The 25,260-nt window shown below is 39.9% G+C and overlaps 1 long non-coding RNA gene and 1 other non-coding gene across 2 annotated transcripts; both read right to left on the bottom strand.

The window, feature by feature from the left end:
• Positions 1–7: 7 nt before the first annotated feature.
• LOC130704782 (uncharacterized) lies at positions 8–24,666 on the bottom strand. Its single transcript, XR_009005262.1, has 3 exons — positions 24,249–24,666; positions 7,005–7,098; positions 8–49 (listed from the first exon to the last, which is right to left on the bottom strand). It is a non-coding gene; the product is annotated as an uncharacterized LOC130704782 (long non-coding RNA).
• On the bottom strand, positions 21,978–22,049 carry TRNAK-UUU (transfer RNA lysine (anticodon UUU)). The gene has a single exon. It is a non-coding gene; the product is annotated as a tRNA-Lys (tRNA).
• Positions 24,667–25,260: the final 594 nt, after the last annotated feature.

The following is a 25,260-nucleotide window of genomic DNA, read 5'->3' as shown; positions in this document are numbered from 1 at the left end:
TAACTTACCTTGTAAGTTGTTCAATCCTTATGTGCCTCAATTTTCTTATCTGCAAAAAAAGAAGGCAAAATAATATCTATCACATGAAATTTTTATAGAGATTAAACAATAGAATGCATGTTAAGTGCTTAAAACATTGTCTACTATATTTTAATACCAAATAAATATTGGTTAATACTATCATTATTTGTAATAACAAAAACAACCTGGATATCCATCAGCAAGGAGAATAATTGAACAAACTGTACTATGAAGCCATTAAAAATAATGAGTCATATCTGTATGCATGTATTTGTCCAAGATACATTCAGTGAAAAAGTACAAGCTACAGTTTGATATATTGTATAATGCCAATTTTAGAATAAAAGCAAAACTAAATAATTCCTTTACAGATGTGCCTACTTTTGTAGTAGGATAAGATTTTGATATTAACCATGTTGTTGTTTTTTTTTCTTCCAGTAGTTCACATTTTACCTCCTTCTACCATTACCCCCATTCAGGCCCCTAGACTGCTCCGGGCATGTTGTTCCCAATGAGGTATGAACAGACAAAAGAATCGTTCTAGCAACCGGTTTCCAAAAAGTCAAACTTGCAAATATTTGAGGGTTGGAGAAGAGAGGGGTCTCCCCACTGCCTGACTGGAAAAAGGTGTCTGACAGAAATGAAAATACAAGTGTACAAAACACGTGTACAAGGATGCTTATTAAAGGTTGGAGAGGAGATGCTCCCAGCTTGGGAAGAGGTGAGAGTGTATTGGAAGGAAAGCAGTGAGTGTGGAGGTGAGCCCGGAAGAAAGGGGCCCAATGCCAAAAGCCTCAGATGAAGCCTGAGCAGCTGGAAAACTACAGCTAGGCTGGTGGGATCTAAGACGAGAGGAAACTGCACTCGATTTCCAGGTGGAGGGCAGGGAGGCTGGCAAGAGCCTGCAGAGGAGATGGCTGTAGGGAGGCAGGTAGGTAAGGCCTCAGACAGCCTGGCACAGATTGCTGTGGCTCGTTCATGGCACAGAAACCACCACACCCGACAGGGTCTGACAACAGGGGCCAATGCATTTGTGGGAACCAGTGGCCAAGGCCGAGATGAAGGAAGGTATCAATATCACTATGATTACCAAGAATCAGATGCTGTTCATGCTCTCCCTCCCACTCAATTTCTTGGTACTACGTAACCCCCTCCCTGAAACGCAGGCCCAGTTATAGGAAAAAAGGAGGTTATTCCAAATTAACTGAGACTGAGTGGCCACCTAACTGATGGGATGGAACCTCAAGCCAGAAATTAATCTGAGTTAAAGAAAAATTAAGTTATATTTCTTCCTCATCAAAGTTGTAGACTCATACCAGTTACAGGCATTTTAATATATTTATATGTAGATGATGAAAATACAAATTGTTAAAATGGATCACCTAGAAGCAGGCAGGGGAGAGGCCATAGAGCTGGAAGGGGAAGGAGAAATTATTAGTTTTAATTTAGATATTTCTGTAAATTTAAATAGGTGAAGCAAATAGGCATTCCTTGTGTCAGTTCATTGACTGGAATAGTATTAAATGTAAAGACAAGTGCAGATGCAACAGCAAGTTAAAAATCATTTTGTAGTACATGATAAAAGTCATGATTCAAATGCCTATTTTGGGTGAATTATTAATATTCGTATGCCTCAGTTTACTTATTTATAAAATGAAGGGGTTGGATTAAGTGATTTATATAATCCATTCCTGTTCTTTAAAAGGTACAACCACATATGGTAGAAAAGAGTCGTATTTGTGAAGGACCTTGGATAAGTAAAGACCCTTCTAAGTTAATGTTCTAAAGATAACGGCTATAGGAACTATAGGGGAAAAACAACACTGTTCCATGGAACAGGGGTTTGGTTGCCAGTCTCAGCTCTGCCAATTATTTTCTGTGTAACCTTGGGCACGACAGTTTAAACACTTTGGGTTTCAACTCTCTAAACATCTCTGAAGTAGAAGTGCCCAAACCTGTCTGTACACTAGAATCAATCAGAGGTTTCAAAAGATACACATGCCATACATCCAATAGGGATATGTACACATGCTACCAAAAACATGTACAAGAATGTTCACAGCAGCACGATTTGTATTCACTCAAAACTAGAAACAATCCAAATGCCCATCGAAAGTAAAATGGATAAAGAAATGTTGGTATACTCGCGATTGGTTACTATAGAGCAGTGGTCAGCAAACTTTTTTCTGTCAAGTGCCAGATAGTAAATATTTTCAGCTTTGGCAGCCAAACAGTCTCTGTGGCAACTAAACTCTGGCATTGTTGTGTGAAAGCAGCTGTAGACGATACAGAAACAAATTCGCCTGAAGGCTTCATGATCCGTGCAGGAGGCAGACAGGAGACCTGCCCTGGGTGCTGCCAGCCCTCTCACTATAGCTCACTTCTAATCTTGGCCTAGCCACACTGGCCTTCTTTATTTCCCTCAAAAGCACCAAATTCATTCCTGCCTTAAGATTTCTGCACTTATTATTCCCAATGCTTCTACGGTCTGCCCCAAACTCTTTGCCCATCTGGCCCCTTTTTATCATTCCTAACTCTCAGGTACCTCCTCAATAATGCCTTCACTGGCCACCCAATCTAATTGCATCCCCATCACTCGATCCCATCATCTTTATCACATCACCTTATTTTCATCATAGCACTCCCTTATCTATTATCCATTTTTATTTATTGCCTGGTTTCCCTGTATAGAACATAACCTTCATAAGAGAAAAATTGTGTGCTTCTCTCTGTTGGAAAAAATTATCCAAGGCTCAGAAACAAGCAAAAGAAATTACTGCGTGTACACTTAGTTTTAGTACTGGGCACTGTCTAGAGCAGAGATAAGCAAACTTTTTCTGTAAGGACCATGCAGTAGATATTTAGGCTTTGTGGGCCAGAAAAATCAAAACTGAGGCTATTATGTAGGATACAGGTACTTATATCACAACAGAGAAACAGTTTTCACAATTTTAAAATTGATACCATTCAAAACAAAATAATAATTGAATACAGTTTCTGATAATATAGGTCTATTAATATGAAGAATGAAATTCTTTGGGGGAGTACACATTTTGCTTCATTGAAGTTCAAAGTATGATCAAAATCAATTGCAGATGTTCATCTAATGCTGTTCTGTACTGAGATTTCATATATCTCATCTTCACACAGATAGGTATTGCCAAACCCTGATAGAATGTGATTCAATTGAGAATATTCATTTATAAAATTCTATTACATTCTCCTCTCGACATTTGCTCAAAAAATCATAATAATAGTTTACCACTGCTAAGCCATCAGAAGAAGAAAAAGGAGGAGGAGAAGGAGGGGGAGGGGGGAGGGAGAACAAATAATCAGCCTGGGAGTGCTTCAATAAAACTTTATTCACAAAACAGGAGGTTGGGGGCTTCCCTGGTGGCGCAGTGGTTGAGAATCTGCCTGCCAATGCAGGAGACACGGGTTCGAGCCCTGGTCTGGGAAGATCCCACATGCCGCGGAGCAGCTAAGCCCATGCGCCACAACTACTGAGCCTGCGCATCTGGAGCCTGTGCTCCGCAACAAGAGAGGCCGCGATAGTGAGAGGCCCGCGCACCGCGATGAAGAGTGGCCCCCGCTCGCTGCAACTAGAGAAAGCCCTCGCACAGAAACGAAGACCCAACACAGCCAAAAATACATTAATTAATTAATTAATTAATTAATTTGAAAAAAAACAAAAAACAAAAAACCAGGAGGTTGACCCCCTGCTATATAACAATGAGAACAAACTGTAACTACATGCAATAACGTGGATGAATTTCACAAACATTCTGTTGAGTGAGAGAAGCCAGACACAAAAGAACATACACTGTATGGCTCCATTTATATAAATATCAAAAATAGGCAAAAGTCAGCTATGATGTTAGAAGTCGGAATGTATAGTGGTTATCTTGGGAGAGAGTGACTAATAGGGGGCCTAAAGGGGTGTCTTCTGGTCTGGATTGATCTATTACTTGATTTGAGACTGTATTCACTTTGTGAAAATTAGTGGAACTGTACACTTATAGGCTTTGTACTTTTTTTTTTTTTTCTGATGTAAGCTTGACTTCAGTGAAAAGTTTACATAGAAATTAGATAGTTCAGGGTCTCATTCTGTAAGAATCTGCGTTAGTTGGTTGGAGGTGTGGCCTGATCGTCTGTCCTAAACCAGCCTTGAAGACTTAAGTAACCTCCCCAAGGTCACAGTATTGGCAGAGCTGACACAGAGAAAGTTCTTACAGAGCAAGGTCTTACAGAGCAAGTTCTTACAGAGCAGGTTCTTACAGAGCAAGTTCTTACAGAGCAAGTTCTTACAGAGCAAGGTCTTACAGAGCAAGTGCTTAGCGTTCTGGGCATGGAGTAAGTCAGCTGTGCAGAAAGAGAGCACACACAGCACCTGCCCTTGAGAATGGACTGGTAATTAGCTGAAGGAAGCCAAGTTTACATTCCAGACTTTAGCCTAGAGTGATATTTGCACTATCACCTGAATATTCTCATTGGCCTCTGCCACTTGGGCAGCACCCAGTTCAGAGCTTTGTAGATTTCTATAGTTACTGGGAAGCTGCCAGGAGGCTTTCAGAGCTCAGCATGAGCCCAGTAGCCAGCTCTCCAAGCGGATGATCCCAGCATTCTTTCTAGTTCCCTGAGCCTCTTAACCTTTCTGTAAGGCATTGTGGTATAGAAGACACAACCTCAAGTTTGGGTTGAAACAGATAAAACTTCACATTCTGGTTTTGCAATTTGTTGGCAAATTACTGAATTTTACCCAACTCTAATTTGTAAAAATAGGCATAAAATCTCCTCCCACTTACTTCAGCCCCCACACCCCTATGACATGCCAAGTTTCTTTTCCTCTTTTTGTATTCAATATTCATTGAGCCAACATTTATGTGTCAAACACTATTAAGGCTTAAGGATTATCTCACTTAATCCTTGTCAGTAAAGAAAGTTCATTCATGAACCACATTTTATACATGAAGAAACTAGGAATCAGAGAACTTAAGTGACCTGTCTAAGGTCACACAGGTAATAAGAGATGGAACCAATTTCCTGCTGAAGGAATCTAACTGGGAGCCTAGCCCTTAACCTCTGCTTGGGAAGAAGACAGTGCCTGGCAGCTGTCACTGTGTCCGGCCCATGGATGATATTCAATAGATGTTAATTCTGCATTTCCTTTTTCCTCAGAGAGCTATGAATCAGAGTTGAGGCTTGACAGTCAGAAAGTCTAGCTTCTAGTGGCTTGGCAAGTCACTTTTATTTCCTTACCAATATAATAACGACACTGGATTGGATAAACCTGAAATGCTTCTCCTTAAGCTAAATGAATTTGTACTCTCTATGAAAGTTTGCTCCAAACAGAAAATAGGACAGAACATTTTTGTCCTAAAATTTTATGAAAATTTTGCATTTGCCTCCATAATCTGAATTTCTTTTAAAAATAGATATTAAATTGTGTACTAGCCAAACCTCTACCACACACATACTGACCCACACTCACCTCAACCCATCCTGCAGCTCCTGTTTGACCCTTTACTCCAGGGACACCTCACTCATGGTTGCACATTCCCAAGGGTATCCTAAAATCAGCTCTCAACTTGGTTTGAAAAGCAGAGTTTTTTGTTGATTTCTTCAAGCCTCTGTACCTGTACCATCCTACTAATTTGTGCGATGTGAAAGCATATGACACAGAAGCTCTCCCACACCTGACATGAGTCCCTAAAATTCATCTACAATGGAAGAAGTTATTCTCATTAAAACAATCTATGCACTTTTGACATCTTGCCAACTTGGCAGATAATGCTGAATTTTCTGCAAATTGAAAAGTGGTGATGGTGATGTAGTTGGTGGTGATGGTACTGATAAAATATAACCCTGTTTCCGTATGGGATGGTTTCTTTTATAAGAAAAAGATGAAATATGGACCAGATTTGGAAACCATTAGACCAGAAAGAACATGTAGAGGGGAAGAATGGCAAATTCACAGACGAAACTAAGGATTGTTTTCTTATTACTCACTTTCCGGTCATTTGCCTACATCTAAAACCCAATGAATATTTAAGGGAGAATGAGTTTTGTTCAAGCCATTTGCAGAAGTAAAAACAAAGGTTGATTTGAGTATTAAACCAATATTTTGCAGCATTTTAGAGTAACATTTAAAATAAGTTGTTATAATTTATGGGATATACATAGAAGCATAACATTTTAAAAAACAAACCATTAAAAACCACTGTTAATTTTGGACGGCACAATAGCCAGTAGGGTTGAAAGATTTAGCATTCCAGTAATAAGAGTTTGGAATTCCAAAACATAGAAAAATTGTCATTTTTATTGTTTTGCTTAGTTTGGTTTTATTCCAGGAAATTAGGAGACACTGGGCCAGACAGTATAGATGACAAGTCATGATGTGAACGCTTCCTATGAGACAGGAAATGCTCTCAGACCCTGCACATGACCCCCGACAAAGTCTGATCTTTGTTTTCAGTACATCCCTTTGCTTCTTTTTACTTAATTCTATGTATTGTGTCCAGATGAGACAGAGAGAAAACTGCAATTTTTCTTTAGCAGGATAATATGCCTGCTAAAGAAATTGCTCTTACGGCGCCGAGGAATAAGTGAACACACTTCCCACTGATTTATGAAGATATACTCGATATAAATGGAGTGACCGGCTATAGTAGCTTTTCTAAGGATTTCATCATAAACTTTTTCAGTTCCCAAATGCTAGTGGTTTCAAACACACACACACACACACACACGTGTATTTGTGTGTGTGTGTGTATATATATATATACACATATATGATTGGTTTTCAAGTGATTTCAGATTTTTAAGAAAGAAATCACTAAACATCAGTTTTAACAATGAGTACATGTTGAATTTGTGTTTCTGAGCTATTACTATTTTGGTCATGCAGACTTTGGGAATTAATAACCCAGAATATTTCCTTTATCATTTTGAGACTGATTCATGCTGTCTTTGAATCTGCCCACCTGGAAGTGTCATGAAAAATTTTCCTTAAAAAACTGGAGTTGGCTTCAGTTCAACTCTGATTCCATCCATTGTCCCAAAGGCATGCTCTTATTGCTGCAAGAAAGAAAATATATATATATAATGCATTTTAAAATTATTAAATAATGCTGGCTGAAACATGCAAATTTACAGTAACATTAATACAAAGTTATGGTAAAAATCTTTCCTCCTATAAGTACTTCTGATGAAATTATAGCAATATTATTTCAAGCTGAACCAGAAAACTGCAATAGAATATGTTTCAGCCCATTTGCTATACAACAAGTTTTTATTGCTAAAATCCCATTTTACTTTAGTATCATTTTTAAGGCATGTATTTGGTCATCGTGTGAGGGGTTAGAATGAGAGCCGTCAGCATTTGAAAAGGGAATTGAGGTGTTGGAAGGGCCATGCGCTTTCCGAAGGCTTTAAAAAAGGACCTTTCCTCGCCTCTTCCAGCTTTTAGTAGCCCCAGGTATCCCTTGGCTTGTAGCAGCATAACTCAAATCTCTGTCTCTGTCTTTACATCACCATCTTCTCCATGTGTCTGTGTCTTCACATAGTGTTCTCTGTCTGTATGTCTTTCTCTTTTCTTAGAAGAGAGTCTTTTTGGACTAAGTGCCCACCCTACTACACATGACCTCATCTTAACTAATTACATCTGCAACAACTGTATTCCAAATAAGGTCATTCTGGGGTGTTGGGGGTTAGGATGTCAACACATATTTTGGGGGGCCTGGGGATACAGTTCAACCCATAACACCTGCCTTAGCAGGTGTTCTAGAAGCTAGGATTACAGCACGAATATCACAAAGTTCATGCTCTCCAAGTGCAAGGAGATTGACATTAAACAAAACCCAAGAATATCAGCTAGTTATAAGGGCTACATGGACAATTATATAATAGGGCACCTACTTAGACTGGGTGATCAGAAAGATCGTTGTAGGGTGACCCTTAAGCTGAGATCCCAAGGCAAGACAGAGGTAGCCATGCAAAGATGGAGGAAGAGGATTCCAGGCAAAGGAACCCAAGGGTTCCAGGGGAGACGAGCTAGTCCTTCCCCCACTGCTCACAGCAAAGTCTGTCAGCAGAAAGGATTTCCTTTCTTTCCATGAATTTATCTATTACTTCACAAATTATGTACTTGAGTTTGAGCTTCTAGTAGGTAATTTTCTGTGAAGTTATGGACAGGTGGAATAGCAACCCAAGAAACGGAAATTTTTGTGTTCTAAAATACAGGATTCATCTTTAGTCTGAAGACGGCATATTGTTTTATGGACTCAGAGGCTATTCTTATTGTTTGACAGCTACATCCCAGATATAACTGAAGTATCATTGCAAAACCTGATAAGTCCTACTCATATCTCCTTACAAGATATCAAATCTGATTTGCACTGATGCATTCATAAAAGACGTTAGTATCACTTGTAAGAAAATCATCCTCAAATTTATCTTTCCATTCGTTTGAAAAAATGTAGAAATAGTCATTTTGGTGTAATACAGCTATTTTTCTTAGAAGTCACATTTTTCTAAGAACCTTCTTCCCTTTTAAAATTCTGTGGTATAGGATAGAGTGGTCTAAAGCTGGGCTCTAAATTGTTTCACCTCAAGGAAAATTGAGAACATTGTATGATAAGGAAAACCTGCAGAGAAGATTTAAAGGTTAAAGTCTTTTGCACGTTTTCTATTTCAGATTTGGGTTTGCATTTTTAATACCGTTGGGAAGATTCAGAGTAAAAATGGGGCACATTGTTTCATCTCTGTTGTTTGCAGACATAAGCATATTTTACTCTGAATTATTAACTTTTCCAAAAGCCTGTCAGTTTTTAGAAAAAGACCAAGAACTTGTAAAATAACACGTCAGAAACTGTGATTCGGAGAGAGGACAAATGTATCCAACTCCCAGAAAAACCTCAGAATTGACCCAATTGAGTCTTGAATAGAAGCTTTCTAAGAATATGGTTGCTTCACAGTACCTTTCTATGAATTTTCTCAAACAAAATTTCGCTAGGGCCAATGTTGCTCTTAAGATACTCAAAATTTAAAACTGCTCACCTTTTCATCCATTTTGGGGGGGAAAATATCTAACAAATCCTTAAAAATTAATCAAATTAGCAACACCCTTCCTATGAATAAACATTTCAAGAAATTTATAGGGGAGCTGATCTTTTCTATTGAGTTATATTTTAAATAATTGCATTAGAAGAAAGACATTAGGAGATTCAACACAAGGTTAATTCTGCTCTATCCCTTTGGGTTCTTCTAGATTAGTCTAAACAAAGTAGACCAGCATTCATTCATTGATGGGATGCAAAAGTCAGTCATCTCCCTCCCCATCCTGCCCCTCCTCCATCTATGGTTCCTGGATGCATTAGACTTAGTCATGGGGCATCTGGTGTCCTGGCCCAGGGGACAGGCACCATGAAGACTGCAGCTACTAAGCGTGATCTACCAGGGCAGCCAGAAAGGAGGTCAGTTCTTATTCAGTTGGGTTTTCTGTTGCTTCTTAAAGCCCACAATGATGATTTTCAGAGGTCTGAGTGAAAGGCTGGTTCCCTGGAAGAGTTAACAAATGAGCTATGAATATTTTATTAATACTAGCTCATCAAATAATGAACAGAGGCTGGTAGATTCAAAGCTCACATATAAATAACTGTTCAGACTCCACTGTTTGTAGTTGCTGAGAATTAAGATCTACTCTATAGTCTCTATAAATATAATTTCAGAGATAGGAAGGTGGGAATCCAGAATATAGAGAAGGCTTTGAACTTCCTTTGACTAAGCCAGCTGTAGGAAGCTATCACGTGTCTACTTTTCACATCACCATCAAAAAGAGACCGTCTTCCTTTGGTAATGGAAGTGCATTACAAGAACAGGTACAAGAGTCTGTTGGCTTTTTGCTTGGTATTCATGTTCCTTTTGTGCCCCTCAAGTTTTGCACATCAGTAAGTAAGTGAAGACAGTACGTGTAGAAAGAAAAACTTGCCCTTGAGGTAGTTTGCAGCTTCAAGGAACAGAACAAATGTCAGCCTATGAAAGAAAAGAGCAACTCACTCAGTGTCAAAACAAATGCAATCTGCTGTCTTAGGGGGAACAACTTGCTGGTACAGGTGAAGGAGCACTTTCTTTACATGAGAACCGCATCATCTTGGCAAGCTGTTTGAGTGAACCAGGCTGCGGTGGGGAGTTTTTTCCCCAAACCTTTCATTACGCCACTCTGACTTGCTACCAAAGGTTGCCTGGGCTTGTCGATACTAGTGAGTTCTGTGCATCAGTAGGGACTGAGAATATAAAACAAGAAGAAACTTCAGAGATGTGGGTTATTTCAGAAAAGTGGAGAAGAGAAGGAGGGAGATTGTAGATCTTAGGGAAAATAATATTATGAGTCAGATACACCTGAGGTTTCCATATGCTTTGCAGATTCAATTTATGTGGTGAAGCACACATCTTCTTTCTTTGTTTACTTTTCCAGATTCTCCTCTTGATCCTCCTCCAACTTGGGAATTTCTTCTGCTGGATTTCAAAGCTGTGATTTTAAAGCAGTCTGCTCTGGCCTAGACAGATTTGTTTGATCACGATGGTTCCCTAGGCAAGGACTAGACAAAGCAGCGTAGCAAACAAGATGCTTCTAGAATAAGCCACATTTTAGTAAAGAAGACTATTTGGGGTGAATGGACCTCGACTTCTTGAAATTGGAATTCTACTTTGTTCAAGTTCCCCAAATAGTTATCCCTTTATTGCATTTGAGATAGAAAGTCTCATAGCTATAGTTCAGAGAAAGCGAAACACAGTGAAAGTTATCATTCCCATCATAATCCAAGTGAGTCAGTTGCAGACACAGGAGGCGGGGGAGTAGGGGGGAGAGGGCTGTGCTTTACGTAGGCATTCTGAAATCTAAGACCTTTTCATCTGTGAAGGGGCTGACAAACTACAGCCCCCAAGTCAAACCCAGCCCAATTCTAGAGGCTAAGAAGAGCTTTTACATTTTTAAAGGGTTGCAGAAGCAGTAGCAGCAGCAATAGAAATCTTATATATCCTCAAAGCCCTAAAATATTTATTATCTGACCCTTTACAGAAAAAGTTTGCTGACCCCTGACGTGAGCCTACAATTCCCTAGAGCTTTAAGTGCTTCTTCGGGTTCCTGTAAGTAACCACTGATGAGAAGAAAGAGGGTGTGGAGGATTTTGTGGGAGGTGTTAGAACAGGGCCTGGAGAAGAACTACGCACCTGGTATCTGCATTCCTTTGGGCAGAACTCAATCACGTGGCTACAGCTACCTGCAAAGGAGGACAGGAAATACAGTCCAGCTCCTTGCCAAGGAGGAAAATAGATCTGGTTGGTGAAAATGCCAGTGTTACAAGGCACACAAGATTAACTGCTCGCAAAATTAAATAGGCAGTTGTTGAAGAGTTCAGGAAAAGGCTAGAGCACTTCAGACTGAGGTTATGAGGTTATCATGATGGTTTCCCAGAAGAGGTCAAACTGTGATGGCCAATCATCAAGAGGGTGGGAAATATAGGTAACTGGAATGAGATCATCAAAGCACAAGGGTGGAAAATGTAAGGCTTGCACAAGGCATCATATTTCACAAGGAAAGAAGCTTCACAGGGAAGTTCTCGGAAATACTCTTTAGAAAGACTGGGTTCCACTGGTAAAAGGCCTTGAGTGTCAGGCCATGGCAGGCAGTATATATGGAGGCCGACTTTTAAAAATCATCCAACCAGTAATTTTGTTTTTTCCTGATTTTTAATTTATTTGTTTATTTTTGCTCTATGGCTGCATTGTCTATGAGTCTGGAAACCCTGCATCTTGAGTTTCTTCACAGATTTCTCTGGGTGAAGGCTACCTTCAGAAGATAGGAGTGTTAGGATTTCAAGAAACAAAATGAAATGATAAAAATTGACCCATCTCTTTTAAAAAAAGTCAAATTTGTAAATTATACATTTATAAGAGTATATGATAACATTTATGGTCAGTTTAAAGAATAATAATAAAATGAACACTCAGGCATGTACCGTCAACATAAGTAATAACAGAATATTGTCCATATTTGGGACACTCCCCCAACCCCCCCATGTCTCCTTGATCACATCTCCCTCTCTCTATTACCCCCTTCCAAGAAACAATAATTCTGCATTTTATATTAGTTGTTCCTTGCTATTCTTTATAGTTTTACCACTTACATACGGATCTCTATAAATACATTATTTAATTTTACCTATTTTTGACCTTTGTACAGATGGAATCATATTAAACATATTCTTCTGTGACTTGTTTTTCTTAATATTACATTTTTAAGATTCATGCAAGATTCTACTGTATGGTATCCATTCTACTCTAGATGGTCATTCCTGTTTCTTTTTAAATTGGAGAAAAATCTATCTCTTCCAAAGAAGACATTAAAATGAATACTAACAAAACAGAACAAAATAAAACAAAAACCAGGAAATAAGATGCTAGTGAAGGATGCATTACTCCTTGTTTGTAGAACATTTGAAAAGTCCAGTGTATCTCTCCTTGGGACTCCTTGTTCTTACAGGAGTATAAAGTTTGGCTTACCATGTTTTAACTTGATTTGTTGTGACATTTATCTGTACTCTTTTTGGTGGTTTGTTTTTTCGAAGCACCAGTTCCTGCATGTGATTGAAGGGCTGTGGCTACTTTAGACACTGTCCCTGTCCCCTGGTCTTCACCCTGCCAGTTAAGAACATTCAAGGCACTTTTGTGCTACCAGGTCTCAGATTCTACTTCAGGACATTTTTTGCATGGGCCTTTATGAGAGAATTTCCTTGCAAACCTCAGGCCCTTGACAACACATGACTTGGCTTTTATAATCCAGTTCTTCCAGATATAATGTAAGTCTGACAGTGATAATTTTATGTTAGTCATCTTCATTGTTAGACTTTTGTCCTTGAGTCTATGAATGATTCAATTTCATAAATGAAATAAGCCCTGTCTCCTTCACATCTTGAGGCTGGCTCAGAGAACGCTTCTCAGCTCCAGCTGATACATCTATTTACCCAACCACCCTGGAAAGCTTGGAAATCCTGAATCGGAACCTGGGGAATGTCTACATACAGTCCCATAAGAGAATCTCAGCTGCTCAGTTCTCACTATCTAATGGAGTTTTGAAGAATATAAACAGCCACCTAATCTCTTCCCATAGAAAGAGACAAGAAAATCTGTCTGAGTGGTGGGACATTTTACTTCTCAAACAGTTCTTTAAGTTTCTTTTCCTTTTTGTTTTATGTTTCACAGTCAGATTTCAATTCTGAAGAATTAGCATATGTTTGCCTCATGAGAACAACCTGAGTTGCAAAAACTCATTTTTAAGCTTCTCTGCTTAAAGCAATCAGGTCCATAAATTATACATCTGTTACCTGATATGCATTTTCTAATAGATAGTCTAAAGCCATCCCACGTGAATACTCATTTTCACATTAAAGGTAGAAAAAGCCTGGAAGCCTAATTTTCTGTTTTTTTTTTTTTTTTTTTCCTTTTGCCAAGAGGCAGATACTCTTCTTTTGAAAATCCTATTTATTCCTGATGGGAAGTTTTATTTCTATCTTCAGATGCATTATTTTAGATTTGTGTAATCAGTTCAGCAAACTGCTTCTTAAAGTAATAAATAAATATCAAATTAAGCTTGCAGTTAGAGTTTACTAAAAATATAGGTTGCTATAATTTTGTTGGTGATAGAAGTACAGAAGTAGAAATGATTAGTGATGATTACTAATTACACAGCTGCATTCAGAGAACACAAGTCTATAGAACCATGGATTTAAAGTTAAATAAGGGCTTCATCCTAGGAAAACCCACTGTAGACAGTGTCTAAATGCAGCTCATTTATAGTCTGTACTTAATCACCCCCATCACCTGCCATCACTTCGCTTAACAAAGAAAACCAGAAAAATAGAGCACTAGAATGACCATCTCATTCGTCTTTCCTTGTTGTTTTGTTGACTGTTAATTTGTGTTTAAAAAACACCATCAATGTGAGAAATTATCAGGTATTAATAATAGTGAAGAGGCAATTCTGACCTCTTTCTTTCCTAAATTTTGGATAATCTGTCCTGGCGTTTCATATTAAAAATGGCTGGGACTTCCCTGGTGGCACAGTGGTTAAGAATCTGCCTGCCAATGCAGGGCACACGGGTTTGATCCCTGGCCTGGGAAGATCGCATATACCGTGGAGCAACTAAGCCCGTGCGTGACAATTACTGAGCCTGCGCACCACAACTACTGAAGCCCGGGCGCCTAGAGCCCATGCTCTACAACAAGAGAAGCCACCTCAATGAGAAGCCCTCACATCGCAACGAACAGTAGCCCCCGGAAGAGTAGCCCCTGTTCGCCGCAAGTAGAGAAAGTCAGAAAGCCCACGTACAGCAACGAAGACCCAACGCAGCCAAAAAATAAATAAAATTTTTTTAAAAAAAGGGCTTATTGGTGAGGCTAGTGAAAATCTCTATAAAATAAAATCACTAAATATTTGACTTATAGACAGAAGATGTGGGTTTGATCACTTCATCCGTAGCTTAAAATAAGAAAACCTACAAAGTAGCTCTCAAATTTTTTTTAACTGTTTACTTTTTTTGATGAGCACAAAAGTCACATTTTTTCTTTTCTGTTCTTCACTCCTGTAGAAAAATCATTATTTTAGTAAAAACAATTTTGCAAATAAAGCAACAGAGATCCAAAGAGCTTATGTGAAATTGTAATATCTCAAACTTAGTTCTCCTACATGCCAGTCATGTGTTACTTTCAGTACTCAATGACCAAAAACAAAAAAGACAAAAGTGGGGCAGGGGAGCGAAATGGAGATAGAAAAAGGATAGAGAGTCATAGGGAGAAAAAGAAAGGGAGAGAGAAAAGAAGAGAGGAGAGAGTAGAAGAGGATGTTATTACTTTTATGAATGTTAAATAGAGGATGCTGGGTAGGGAGGAAAATGATGATAGTGGTAGGGAAAAAAGAATATGGAAATAAGGAAAAAGTTGTCACCTAACAAGCATAGCTACTGTGGCTATAATTTTGCAGCTATTTAACCCGATTGTTGAATTAGGAAGATGTATGCACCTTGCCTTCAGAGAGGTGACTTGGTGTGATGAAATAGATTTTAAAAAGAAAGAAAGAAATAAAGAGAGAAAGAGAGAAAGGGAGAAAGATAGAAAGAGAGAGAGAGAGAAAGAAAGAAAGAAAGAAAAGAAAGAAAACTTCCAGAGAGATGCCTCTGTTGGAATCTATTTCCACCACTGAAGTGCAGAGTGACCTTGGTCAAGTTACATAACTTATTTACTTTTCTTTCCCCCTGTGAGAAATGGTGATAGAATATCCACCAACCCTACCCACCATCGGGTTATCTGAGGACCCAATGAGATCACTTTTGTGTAAAAGCTCTTTGAAAGCTGCAAAGCACCAAAATAACATATAATACATAGCTAACCACAAGGAAGCTGCAGGCTGTTCATGGACCTGGCAGTTGAAAGTCAAATGCCAGGCCCATGAACAGAAAATGGAGAAGACGGATCACCTCCTTTTTAAGAAGAAGGCAGCTATCCCATAGCCAGAGTTTTAAAACCACCTTTGACATTATTTGCGTGTTTACTATTAAGCTACAGAGCATAAGCAATTTTATTTTACCATTGTGATTATAAAAGTAATGGTGTTGGGAGAAGGGAAGCAATATATTCAGGACTGAGAAGTGTTCTCAGGGGACTGGGTCACTTGGCCCCCTTTCCAGAGCACTGGGAGATGCCTGCAAAGCGTGAAAGCTCCCAAGGGGCTTGCATCTGCCTCTCTGCCCTCTCCTGAGCGGCGCAGAGCCAACTGCAGAGCTGGAGAGAAATGAGCCTGACAGATCCTCCTGCGACCTCCCAGCCCGGTGCCTCCTGTCAGAGCCAGCCAGCCAGGGGTGGAGATGGATGCAGTGAGCACCGGGGCGAATGCAGGATCAGAGCTGCTGACACACTGACCTCTCGCCTTGGACAGCCCCTCAAACTGCTGGGACTCCAGAAAGGAGATAGACATTTGGAACAGAGATGACAAAAGGCTTTTCCCTCCAACTGCTCAGCTTGTGGTACTGGATTTTGGAGGATTAAAAAACAAACAAACAAAACTACTGCTTATCCTCTCTGGGCTTATCGAGTGTTTTATCACATTTTTATAAAATATAGCCTTAGCCTAAGCGCCTTGTTTGCATGAGGGTGTGTCCAGTTCATGGGTGGAAAATTTCCATAATTCTTTCGATTCTGTTTTATGTCCCTCCCTCCTTTGTTCAGTGGTTCAGAGTCTCTCTTGTGATCCTAATATGCTCTAATCCTAAGGATTAACTTTGAGATTTTAAAGCTTCAAGGACCAAAATGGTGGGGAAAAAACAAATCAGAGCTCTTTGGGGAATAGGGTCAAACATTTGCCAAATGTCTGTATGAAGAGCAGATATGACTCTTTTCTTACTTAGTCAACCATCCAATTATATTTTTAAATGGTTATTCAGCCAATACTGTGTCAAAGGCACCATATGCCCTTTTCTTTTAATCCTTCAATTCAGCAAATTAACTGAGGTGACCAATTTCGTCACTAAAATGGTCACATTGGTTGTGCACTTATGTCTCTTTTCCACTTGTGGTTTTTCCCAACTCCTGTGTCTGAGACAGGTGTTGACAATTGTTATTGTGTGATGGGAATATTTAGAAACACCAGCACAGTTGGGTTGACAAATGTCTTCATCAGGAAGTCATGAATTGGCTTGTGGTAAGGAAAGGTCGATTTGAAAACCGTCTTCCCCTTGGTCTCATTTGGACTTTCTCTTTCTTTTGCTGCTCTCTGTTGAGAATTCTGCCCTTTCAGTCTCTGCAAAGCCTGTCTTGCTGGCACTCTCCTACATACACATTCCTGCCTTGTAATCATCTTACCACTTTCTAAGAGAAAGTTGTAGACTCATATAGTAAGAAACAAAAGTTGGTGTCAGCTCTCTCTTAGACAATAGACTTCAGAAACAAAAGAAAAAGATTCTACACGCCAAGATGCATAAGCAATCAGTTCTGAAACCACACTGGTCTTTCACCAGCACCAAGATGAGCCACATCCCAGGCAGCCTGGTGAGCAAATTCTGAGGCTTTCTTTTCATTACAAGGCAAAAGCCCATCGCACTGCCATTGGCCTGCAGCACACTTTTTAACTTAAAAGCAAATTCTTATTCTTTGAAGACTAAACATTAAAAAAAACCAAACCACCCTTAAACCTCAACAGATTTCAGTCTCTCTGGAAAAGCAGTTGATAAATACACTCAAACTGTGAATATATTTTCACACTGTTAAGCATTTATTTATTTAAAAATAATACATGTTTCTGGAAAAAGCTCTCTTTTGAAAATCTCCCCAGGGTCAGATCACGTACATATAATCTGTGGAATCAAGGCCTTGTAGGTAAGAGCAATTATTTTTGTCGTATGAATTCCTCAGGAAAGAAGATCATGCCAGGATAGGCATCTACTTTTTTTTCTTTTTAATTTAGATTCTCCACCCTATAATAATCTACTAAAAATTGTATTTCTGGTAGCTTTGTAATGTGTCAACTTGTCGAGGATGAACTACATTTCCCAAATTTCTGTTCCTGTATGTTTCAAGTGCAGGTGGGCTATAAGAAAGCTGCTGTGGGAGATGCAGAGGGGGGAAGGGAAGCAGCAGCCCTATTCTCGCTCATCCACACTGTTGCTTACCTGCTGGCTCATCTCATCGGTGTGAGGCTGTGGCCAGCCTTACACCTGTCTCATCATCCCCGGATTCTCCTTCAGCTTCTCTGATTCCTGCACCAGGTGAGCAGAAAGGAGCAACTGCTCTCCACACAGTGATAAGACATTTGCTTGCCAGAGGGTGGGGAATAAATCCCATGAAAAATCAGGGACCTGCAACCCCAGTGAAACGTCTAGGTGTCCAGTCTGTGGCATGTTAAGGTACCCTTCCTGACCCATTTACTGAGTGACCCCAAAAGCTACCGGGTGTGAGCAGGGGCCCAGAAGAAGAGCAAGCTCTATAAGAAGCCCAGACCGCCACTGGTTGTTACCAAACGCAAATTCATGTGCCCAAGGCACAGTGAGGCCAAATAAACGTCGGAGTTTCAAGCAAAGAAAGGTTTATTGCAGGGCCATGCAAAGAGGCGAGGTGACTCATGCCTCCCAAAATCCTGAACTCCCCGAAGGGTTTCAGCAAAACATTTTTTAAAGGCCAGGTGAGGGCGGGGGGTCGTCACAGCATATATGATCAGTTTGTGCACGATTCTCTGATTGGTTGATGTTGAAGTAACAGGGCAGTGTCACGGGGGTTAGCATTATCAATCCTTAGGCCCCAGGAGGTCTAGGGGTTTATGATCATCAAGTAGTTAATTTCTTCCATTTGGTGGTGGTTTTAGCATCTGTAAAACAACTCAGGAAGTGTGCATCACATACTATTATCTGGGTACTTCAGAGAGGAGCTACAGCAGAGGACGGGTCTGTCCCAGGAAGGCCCCATAGGGTCCTGATCAGTTACACTCAGGCTATCTAATTCAGAAGATCCAATGGTGCTTGAAATGTCACTGCCAGATAGGGATGCTATTTAGAGCCTCTTTCAGATTCCTATAGGTGGATCACAGTGCAAATCCTTAGGATTTTAGAATAAAGCCCTCCTCTGTGGATAACTATTCTTCTTTTAAGAAATAGCTTACATTTTGCTACTGGGTCTTAGTAGAAATTGAACGCTTGGCCATGGGTCACTAAGGTACTGTGTGACCTGAGCTGTCTAATGGTAGGGACAATGGTCCCTGAAGGATTTCCCTTTACCACTGAAGGAAAGTGGTAAAAGGAAATCCTCCCAGTGCCAGAATTTTGAGCACTGCCCCTGGTTGTCCATTTTGCTTGGAAGGAGAGATGTCCAGAAGTACAAGTCTACACTAATTTATGGGCCATGGCTAATACTCGGCTGGAAGATCAAAAGAATTGGAAGGAATGTGATTGAAAAATTGGTGTCAGAGAGATCTGGAGGAAAAGTAGGTTGACAGATCTCTCCAAATAGGCATGGTATGTGAAGATATTTGTGTTCTATGTGAATGCTCACCAAAGGGTGAACTCAACAGGGAAATATTTTAAAAATCAGATGGAGAGGATGAGCCATTCTGTGGACATCAGTCAGCCTCTTTCTCCAGCAACTGTTGTCATTGCCCAAATGGCTCATGAGTAAAGTGACCATGGTGGCCGAGATGAAAGTTATGCAGGGGCACAGCAACATAGATGTCTACTTACCAGGGACCACCTGACTATGACTGCTGCAGAGAGCCCGGTCTGCTAATAACAGAGGTCAACAGTGAACCCCTCTCAGGGCACCATTCCCAGCTACTAACTAGCCAACCTGTTGGCAGGTTGATTACATTAGATCAGATCTTCCCTCATAGAAGGGGCAGTGCTTTGTTCTCACTGGAATAGGCACTTACGCTAGATACAGATTTGTCCTCCCTGCTCACAATGCTTCTGCCCAAACCACCGCCAAAACCATACACAGAAGGACTTATTCACTACCATGGTATTTCACAAAGTATCAGTTCTGACCAAGAAACTTATTTCACAGCAAATGAGGTACAGCAATTGCCTCGTGCAGCTCACTGGTCTTATCATGTTCCCCATCACCCTGAAGCAGCTGGCTTGATAGAATGATGGAATGGCCTTTTGAAGACTCAGTTATGGTCAGCTGTCCAGGATGCAAATATGCTCTAAATCATCATCCAATATTTATTTTTGTTTCTCCCACAGTCAGTATGCATGGGCCTGGGAACAAGGGGTGATGATGAGAAAGGCTCCTTTCACTATTGTCCCTGGTGAACCACTAAACTGCTGCTTGCAGTCTCTGTGATTTTAGGATATGCTTGTCTAGAGTTCCAAAGGGAGGAGTGCTTCCACCAGGGCACCCAATGATGACTCTGTTGAACTGGAGTGCCCCTTGACTCATGCCATTGAATCAACAGGCACAGAAGGGAGTGACTGAACCTGCACTGCTTCTACACAAAGAGGTAAAGGGGGGTGTCTCCAATGTTAAAGATCCTCTAGGTTGCCTCTCAGTATTCCCATACTCTGTGATTAAGCTACATCAACTCAGTTAACAGGACTCCTAATGACCCAGACCCCTCAGGACTGAAGCCTTTGTTCACCCCACCAGGCAAAGATCCACAACTAGCTGAAGTGTTTGCTGAAGATGAAAGGAATATGGAATGGGTAGTGAAAGGAAGTAGTTATAAATACCAGCTATGACCACACAACCAGTTGCAGATATAAGTACTGGAATAGTTATGAGTATTTCTTCCTTACTATGATATGACCATGTATATGTATGTATAATTATATATAGTTTATATGCATATATGCATATAAATATATATATATATTTACCCAATTATTTTTGCATTTGACCTCTTTCTCATGCCCTTATCTAACATAAGATGTGTTAATAGTAGTAGACTTAATATCTCAGTATATAAATTATAGGCTAGCAGAGGGGAAATGTGAATTAGCAAGGAGCACACTAAAATCAAACATCACCCAAAGTCAAAAAACAATTTTTGGATCCTCTTCTGGGGAAAGGTTAATGTGTTTGGGTGGTACTTGGGATAGATGCATCACGTTAGGTAGAGACATGGCTGTGTTATTATCTTTATTTGGAGAGTAAGTATGATGTAAAGAAACGTGTTCAAGTGCCAAGTTGTCAAGAACTAACTTTGTAATGAGTGAACTTGAGGAGGCTGAACTATATTTCCTGGAATCTCTCTCCTGTATATTTCTGGTTAGAGTGGGCAGAGGGACATTCTTGTGAAAAATTTGGAGGGGGTGTGTGAGGCTGCAGCCATTTCATAGCTCGTACAAGTTGCCTTTTCTCTGCCGTCTCACCTCCTGCAAGAGACGGTAGCTGGGCCTGTCACTGCTCTGCCTTCCCTGGATTCTCCTCCAGCTCCTCCAACTCCTGGGCCCGGTATGTGTGTTTAGCTCTGTGATGAAGGGCCCTGCTTTTGCAGGACATCCATGCAATCAAGGTCAGAGGCATTAGAACTGATACAAGTTTCAATCTCTCCCTTTGAGCTACAGCTTGTGTCTCTGGATTCCAGCTTGTTCTAAAATAGGCTCTTCCCCATTTTACATACACCTTCTTTTCCTGACTGCCTTTCCTTGGACTTCAAGCTCCAACATCAGATGTGAAGACAACAATCTTACAGACATGAATTAACCACACACAACAATTACATAGGGTCAAATCCCTGTAACTATATTATACAAGTATCCCCTAATGTTTCTGCTTCTGTAATTGAACCCTGACTAACACAGTATTTTGGTTGAATTTTAAAAGGTTACATTCTTTAAAAAACAAACAAAAAAACTCAATTTTTAAAAGGGATAATTGACATACAGTAAAATGCACATATTTAAATTGTACAATTTGATAAGTTTTGACACTTGCATACACCCATGAAACCATCATTATAATCAAGAGAGTGACAGGCAGGTTCATGTGACCAGTTCAGGCCGACGATGTAGAATTTTTCCATTTATGTGGGTCAAAGGGATCTAGTCTTCCCCCTTCACTTATGTAAATGTAGATATAGATACTGATCTGCAAGACTTTCGTTATCATTAATTTGTTTAAAATTAGTTAATTTCTGTTTGTATTTACACTTCTCCCTGGGTTGTTTAATAGAAGGTTTTAACATTAAAAAAAAAAAAAAAAAAGAGAGTGAAAATACTCATCAGCCTCAAAAATCTACTTTGTCCTCTTTCTAACCTCCCCCCACCCCTCACTGCTTCTCCCTCCCCACCTCTCCAGGCAACCACTGATGTGCTTTCTCCTATTCTAGATTAGTTTGCATTTCCTAGAGTTTTATTTTATTTTTTAGTTCTTTTTTGTCTTTTGTTTTTGGCCATACCGTGTGGCTTGTGGGATCTTAGTTCCCCAGCCAGGTTTTGAACCCAGGCCCTGGCAGCAAAAGTGCCAAGTCCTAACCACTGGACCACCAAAGAATTCCCTCTAGAGTTTTATATACATGGAATCATACAATACACACTCTTTTTTGTCTCTCTTATTTCACTCAGCATAATTATTTTGAGATTCATCTCTGTTGTTATGTGTTCATTTTAAAATAGTTGAATCTAAAAGGTTAAATTCTCTTTTTTTAAAATCTAAGTATAATTGGCTTATAATGTTGTGTTAATTTCAAGTGTACAGCAAAGTATTTCAGTTAGACATCTATCTGTCTATCTATCTATCCATCTGTCTGTCTATCTATCTATCCTTTTTCAGATTCTTTTCCCTTATAGTTTATTACAAAATAAAAGGTTAAATTCTTAATGAACAACATTTTGTTTAAATATAGGTCAAACACAAGCGTTTAGATGCAGCGTGACTGGGCATAATTCAGAGAAACAGGAGTCCAGGCAATCAGAGGTGATACATTGGGAGCACTTCCTGATGGCAGGAGGACCTAGAGATGGCAGGAGCATGAGCTTCTTTGGAAAGGGCTTTGAAAGGCTGGACTCTGTGTAAAACAGAAATCTTGACCAGTGGAACAGGGCTGGACTGCGCCATCTCCAAAGGTTCTCTAGGAGACTAGGGAGGGACCAGACACCACCCACTGAATTTTGAGTGTGGCACCTTCAGAGAGAAACATGGAATGATATCAGCCTGAATACAGATGAGTCATTCTTGTTCTTACCTTGCTTCAGCACCATCAACATATGAATTCAGCAGCCACACAGGGTCCCTTAAAGCCTCCAAATATGAGTCATAGAAAGCATAATGTAGTGGGCATTTGACTGAAAAGCAGGAGAACTGGATGTTAACCCAGATCTGGCACCTATTAGCTGTGGGACTATGAATAAATCAGATTCTGTTTCTGAGTCTCATTTCCTCAACTGTAAACTGAAGGAGCTGGATTATGTGATCTTGAAAATCTCTTCAGTCTATGCATCTAAGAGTGGGATAATAAAGGCCTAGAAGAGGAACAGGTGTTGTCATGCCAAGAACCATGTAGACAACCTGAATCAAATCCCCATGTGTAACTGTAGGCACTACAGCAGAGCCAGCCATCCACCCATCCATTCACCCATCCATCCATTCATCCATCCATCCATCCATCCATCTATTCATCCATTCAGTAAATATTTAGTGAACACCAATATGTACAAGACATTGTGCTCAGCAGTGGAGACAAGAAGATCAATGTGACCCAACGCCTTTCTTCAAGAGGCTCACAGTTCAGTAAGAGAAAAGAAACTAATTACAACATTTGATAATTTTAATAAATGCGTTAAGAACAAAGATGGTGTTTTGGTAATATTTTGATTTTCAGAACCTTATACAGAGTAAGAGGAAGATAATTTTTGTTATTGAAATAACTGAATATGAGTACATTTAGGGCAAAGGGCACTTCAGAAAGTACTACGTGAAGATACAAGAGGGAGAGATTAAAAATGTTAATCTCAAGCATTGTCCCTTTAGGAAACTCATGGTCACCCTTTTTCCTTGGCATATCATACCACATCATATCATATCTAGTTATATATTTCTTATATGTACTAATTACTCAGCAAGCCTTTAGAAAGGAAGAGAAAAGAGAAAAAAATTCTAAGTCTACTCTCCATATAGCTAAACAGGTAACCATCAATTTTCGCTATTAGAAGAGGCCCAAACTGGGAAGCCACATACTTTCTAAGCAAAGGATACATCATCTAGAATTGGCCAAATTTAATTAATCCAATATTATTAACTTACACTTTTAAATATAAAGGCAATAATTTTAAACCCGAGGTTCATCCTCATAAAAAAAATATGTTTTTGAGGTTTATGTGATAAACGCTAATGTATTTACTTATTAGCATCTAAATTTTCCAGAGATGGCTTTAAATCAATGCATTTCTGTTTTCAAAAAAATTCTCCTTTATTCTTTTCAATTTATCAGAATGAGACAGCTTTAGGCGAATTGATTAAAAGAGAAGAAACAGCTTATACCAACAGAGAAACTCTGACCATCATTTTTATTTTTTGTTCTTAACATATACAGCTGAAGATAGTAGTAAACAAACAGCATATGCCTATTTTAATAGTTTAACCTTAAATGCTTAGCTATTCAACAGACCTGGGTGAAGTCTGTTCCTCTCTCTGACTTCCCCAAAGCCAGCAAGCTGGGTCATGTGGCTGGCTGATCTCCCAACACCACCTACCTCCATTCCATGAGATGCCGTCAGATCCCACCCAAAGGAGCCAGTCGTCCCCATGAAACAATGAACAATTCTTACAAGACACAAGTGGAGCTCTGTTACTGTGGCACAGGAAGGCTCGATAAGATCTCCCAACCACAGCATTCTTTTGTGTCAGCAGACGTAAGTGGGATGTTCCTTCTGCAGCTCTTACGGTGCAAGAGGAAGCAGGCTTTGAAACACAATGTTCATTGAAATCGGCTTTCATCTAAGGAATCCCGTGGTGGCTCCTGCTTCACGATGTACATTCTGTCTGCAGCTGAGCTCTCCTGATGCATTTCCGCTGTTTGTTCTGCGGGGGAAGGCAGCACCTTTATGAGACTCACTCTTACTAGGTAAAGGGCATCACATTGTGCTAGGCAAAGCATACTGTGTCAGGATGTCTCCAGTGAGTCTGGAGCCTAGAAGGAACATTAAAAATAAAATTTAGAAAAACAGTCAAAGCCTCCGCCATCCTGGCTCACTGATGAAGCACTAGCTCTGTCAGGGGAGGAACATAAAGCTGCCCAGATGACTCTTGGGCAGCACACGTATGCTTGGTGACCTTTGGAGCAGGAAGTATTTGTTGCTTTAGTTATTGCAGTGGGCACAATGCCACAGGCCACAAATAGTGATACTTAATTATGATCTGAGTGCTATGGACACTCAGAGAACCTGCCCAGTAGCATGTTGTTCTCCATTATTCATTGTGAGGTGATTGTGGCTCTCAAAAGACAAAAATGGGGAAGAGGAAGTAATCCACAGTGTCAAATCATAGGTAAGAAGTTTCTCCATCCTATTGTCCTAAGTTATTAACAATTCATCTTCTTTTCAGAGAAAAACATTCTGGATTAATAAAGAGTCTCTCCGATTAAGAAGAGGTCTAAATCAATACATGGAGAAATAAGCCAATGCTGTTTAGTACATTTTTCCTTCTTTCTAGACACCTCCTCCCATATATCACTGCCCTTCCTTCTCTGGTCCACTCCACCTAGAC

The sequence above is a fragment of the Balaenoptera acutorostrata genome, chromosome 14 (genome assembly GCF_949987535.1).
Source record: "Balaenoptera acutorostrata chromosome 14, mBalAcu1.1, whole genome shotgun sequence".
Taxonomy (NCBI): domain Eukaryota; kingdom Metazoa; phylum Chordata; class Mammalia; order Artiodactyla; family Balaenopteridae; genus Balaenoptera; species Balaenoptera acutorostrata.
Note: the sequence above shows the minus strand (reverse complement) of the source record. Positions and strands in the feature narration are given on the sequence as shown.